The 5,000-nt window shown below is 34.1% G+C and overlaps 1 protein-coding gene across 4 annotated transcripts in view; it reads right to left on the bottom strand.

The window, feature by feature from the left end:
* The window catches only part of LOC113816948 (uncharacterized), a 23,455-nt gene extending 19,456 nt beyond the window's left edge, over nt 1–3,999 (bottom strand). For all 4 annotated transcript variants that reach the window (XM_070135087.1, XM_070135089.1, XM_070135090.1 and 1 more), the window contains exon 1: nt 3,866–3,999. The gene's annotated coding sequence lies outside the window, so the exon portion shown is untranslated. The remainder of the gene's footprint in view (nt 1–3,865) is intronic.
* Nucleotides 4,000–5,000: the final 1,001 nt, after the last annotated feature.

Below are 5,000 nucleotides of genomic sequence, written 5' to 3'. Positions count from 1 at the left end.
ATATCAATATAGCAAAATTTAGTTATAACAAATAGCGTAAATCATAATACTTATTTATAAATGGCTTGTTTGTTTAAATGTTAACAATTCATTTGGGGGAAAGCAGAGAGTTCTTTATTTTAACGATTTCTCATCAGACGAGTCCTACCTTCCTCCTGAACACGGGTAAGCTTGGTTCTGGTTTTTAAAGTTGTTTTACCGTGGTATTAAATATTAAAATGCTTTATAAGTGTATTAACGTAATTGTTAAATCTCTCTGTATTGGTTTGTGAAAATTCAGACGAGTCCTACCTTCTTCCCGAACACAGAGAGGAGAAATAGTGGAGAATGGGGCCAGAACAACACGCCATAATGCAAATGCTAGTATTTAGTTATCGTTATTGACTCAGATATTTTAATGGTCCGTGGAGACAGTAACGGAAGTAGTTGCAGGTGACAGTTCCGGTAGTATCAGTGAACAGACTGAGAAAGATGTTGTCTATTAGAGGGAAGTGTAAGAGGAAAATTGTAAAGATGAAAGGAAAATGATTGGCTTATGTCTTAGAAAAAAAAATCATGGAAAAAACACTGATAGACAGGGTGTGAGGATCTCGATTCCGTCTCATGTATATTTTCATTTTGTTCAGTGAAGCGATTATTGTTTTATAATTAGTAGGATAATTGGAGGGTATATAGTTAACCTTAAAAATTTGTTAAGTTAGTCGAGAATATACCTTGTTTAAATTACATTTATTGTTAATATTTACAGAATGATATACAACCTGTTCATTGTTTGTTTATTAAATAAAATATTAAGGGTTATGAATGTTTCCATGACCATAATGAAGACACACTCAACAGAGGCATGAATTTAACGGCACAGTAAATGCAGTTAAGATAAGCTTGCATTTAAATAAATTGGCATATGAAAAACACAACAATATGACAATGGTACAAACATTTAGTAGAATAAAAATGCGATATATTTGAATATATGAAATATTCTTTAATAATATACATATATTTATATATTATATATTTATAAATATGTATGTGTGTGTGTATGTATGTGTAAATGTATGTGTGTACATATGTATATATAAATAAATAAATATATATATACATATGTATACATATATATACATATATGTATAAATATATAAATATATAAATATATATACATAATTGTGTGTGTTTGTATATGTATATGTGTATATATGTAAAATATAAATATATTTATATACCTATATATGTGTGTATATTTATGCACACATATACACATACATGTGCATATACATACACACATTGTGTGTGTATGTATGTATATTAGGGTTCCCTATTTTGGGGATTTTACAGTATCCAGGGATTCCGGGATTTCCCGGAGCAGATAGCATTTGCTAATACTGGTATTACACCGTCTCGTGCTCCTCGTCCATTATAAATGATCGTCAGTATTTCCTACATACTTAGGTACTTATCCTGTGAAAGCGTGAAATAAGTACTTTTAAATGACATGGAGTTACCTTTTAGAAAATATGAATCAGTGCATACAATACCACATTCATATGGGAGGTTGGCCACCCGCAGTGTTCCCCTAGCCACCATGCTTCAGAATACAGTGAACTACACAGAAAATGAAACTATGTAATAACCTGTGCAATATCATTGTGCATATATTCAAGAACATGCGTAAAGTAATTTGGACATCATATTCCGCACAAGCCAATCAAAACTAAAAATTCTGAAATGGCCGAAAATAAAACTGAGAGTAGAATAATCTGGTATTTTGCCTTTGTATAGACCGATTCGGCAACGCCTAGCAACCGCCCCTAGCAACGAGCACTTGGTGAAAACAAACCCTCGTTCGTTCGAAAAATCACTACGCTTTGCTTACAAAGTCGCTGAAATTTTCTGCGAATTTCGTTTCTTTGAGTGAAAATGCCAAGGAGCTGTGTTGCTGTTGGTTGTTCGAACCACATGATTTGAAAGAAAGGTTTAACTTTTCATATATTCCCAGATCGCGAAAAGAAACCTGAATAATGGAAGCGATGGGTAGGCCTACACAAGGTCCTACAGGCCATGAAACGCATGAACGCTGATGGGAGTGCTTGGCTGGTGGAAATTGTTTACATCTGCTCAGAACATTTTACTGATGCACATATTAATATAGTACACCTTTTCAAATTCCAGAGACAGATAATCACTTTCAAACTCTTGTCTATCTACACTACCTATCAAGGCCAAACAAGATCAACATTGTCAACATTAGGTTTTGGCAGTAGTCATATATTCTAAAAGCACAATAACAATTCTATTATTGTCATCTTATTTCTTTTTTGTAGTAAATTGATTTATCATAATTTATATTTACAGGCAAACCATCCCCAAATCCACTTCACCCAGACTTTATCCCAAGTGCCTTGTCCATTAAATGAGAACAAAGCAGGTATACAGGTGCCTGTTGCCTTTGTCTGAAATGCTACATGGTCTGGCAGAAGAAACAACTGAAGAGGGCCTATCTCTTGAGGTCAAATTATTGAGAGAGAAAAATGTGTCGCTTTAAGGCCTTTACGTGACTTCATTGTCTCCTTTGTATAAACACCAGTAAATGGGAAGAAAAGGGATGTTAGGAAATGGCACTGGTTTCAATGAAAAATACCCTATATAGCTACATTACTGTAGCAAATTATGTTAATTTAAAATTATTATTATCACCTGGTTTATTGATAGAATAGTCGTAGATGTCGGAATATTCAATTTTAGGTCATTTCGAAGGATCGTCGATCCAGATTTCGGTATGATGAGTACTCTTTTAGCTACACAGCTTCTAGTTTTGCTTCATATCACCTTTTCGCTTCGGTTTTTGAAGAATCAAAGAATTCATACGCCATTTTCCTTCACGTTGATAGCGAGGTATCTGCGAGCGACGGGTTTGTTTTCACTAAGTGGAATGGCGACTCCGGCTCGTGACGTCACACCGAATCGGTCTATTCAAATAAAGCTGAATGAAAATTCTGCAATCCACATACAAAAATATGAGTAGAATATTTGGAATTCAGGCCCAACTTTCCAGACATAGTAAATAAAAAAAAAGTGAAATGGAACTCAAAACATTCAATAGTAGTGTCTGGAATGGCCTGTAATAAAAATAAGAAAGAATCTCACTTGCAAACAGTCATACACACTAGTGTTATCCATGAAATAACTAAAAAAAAAAAAAAAAAAAAAAAAAAAAAAAAAAAAAAAACGATCATTGAGTTTTGATCTCAGATTATTAATAAGCCAGCTGCTGAAAAAGCTCTTTCAGCTTCAACTGATGGCGGTACAGAGTTGAGACCTGGAACAATTTCTCTAAATTATGTGTTCTGTCCCCAGTTGCCTCAAATACACTGAATTACTTCCCAATGTGTTTGCATTCATTTCTTTCATTACCTTGAGTATGAATCTGTGCTATTGCTGTCTGGACTTTATTAGTGAGTGAACTTTGTTGATTTTTTCCGATATTTCCACATTATCACATGTAGTATTTTTTCGTCGTCACTTACTTAAATCTTACTAGCAACATTTTAGGGAATGCTTTGTAGTAGATACAATAGAAAATTAATAAAAATAAGTATGTCGGGATTTCCCAAAGTTCCCGCGAAGAAAAAAAATCCCGGGATTCTGGGAAGTACTCTAATATATACACACAAATATGTGTGTGTGTGTGCAGTCTGACATTTAAAAAAATGGTAACTTTCGGCTATGAAGAGTGCCGGATTTTTTAAAAATGTTTTTTATGGTTATACTTGCTGTACATATTTAACAGAAAATGACTACTTGTAAAATACTTTAAAGAAAGAAACTCAAGTACTCATTGAAAAAGAGAGGGAACTTTAATGCTCACCAACTAAAGGGTTTATGTTTTATGCCACCTCTTTCCTTTGCTGGATCCATCATGGGGCCATACAGCAGCAAAGACAATAGAAATATAAGGAACGAGGAGGAATAACCGCACGTGCATGCAGGACCCAAAAACTGATTCTCGAGTACAGCGCCATCAAAACACAAGCGGCGACTCTAGAAAATAGTAGTGCGCCAATGCAGTAAATTTGAAAATGAGCTCCGAAATCAATGCTAGAAATCTAATGGAACCGGATAATTGATGGCTGGATTTTTAAATGTCAGTCTGTATATATATATATATATATATATATATATATATATATATATATATATATACATATATATATACAGATCGACATTTAAAAATCCAGCCGTGTGTGTGTGTGTGTGTGTGTATGTGTATGTGTGTGTGTGTGTGTGTGTGTGTGTGTGTGTGTGTGTGTGTGTGTGTGTGTGTGTGTGTGTGTGGATGTATACACACACAGGTGTGCGTTAATTTACGTCCGTGTTTGGTTACGACAGACTGATCGTAAGCCGCTTTAGTCGTAAGTATATTATTCTGTGTAGTGATATTGTAACCTTATTTTATAGCATTTTCTTAGTTCGTTAGTTTATTGTTTAATTTTATTTGCTCATTATTTTTATAATCATGTTTAAGTCAGACATACAGCATTAGTTGAATAGGCCGTAAGTTGACACACAGCTGCCTGTCTGTCTGTCTATATATATATATATATATATATATATATATATATATATATATATATATATATATATATATGTATGTATGTGTGTGTGTGTGTGTGTGTGTGTTGGATCCTTTTAACAGCCACCACCATGTGATGGGTTCAGTTAGAATTAAATGTATTGATTTTAGCAATTCTTACAATCAATTGTAATTAAATTTATTATGGACCTCTTTATAAACAAATTTCTTTTCACATAGCTACTGCAGTCTGGTATCTGCGCCACCACTCGGGTTTTAACTTTGAAGGGTGTCCTGAGAAACCCCACAATTAATTGATTTTATAGGTAGCTTGGCATGGCACTCAAGGCAGGACGTGGGGTGGCTATGGTTTTCCCTGTCAGTATGCTAAACAAAAAGCTATTTTGGTTGGCTCAAGAAAAAAATAATT

The sequence above is a fragment of the Penaeus vannamei genome, chromosome 20 (assembly GCF_042767895.1).
Source record: "Penaeus vannamei isolate JL-2024 chromosome 20, ASM4276789v1, whole genome shotgun sequence".
Lineage (NCBI taxonomy): Eukaryota > Metazoa > Arthropoda > Malacostraca > Decapoda > Penaeidae > Penaeus > Penaeus vannamei.
The sequence above is the reverse complement of the archived record's forward strand: the minus strand, read 5'-3'. Positions and strand labels throughout refer to the sequence as shown.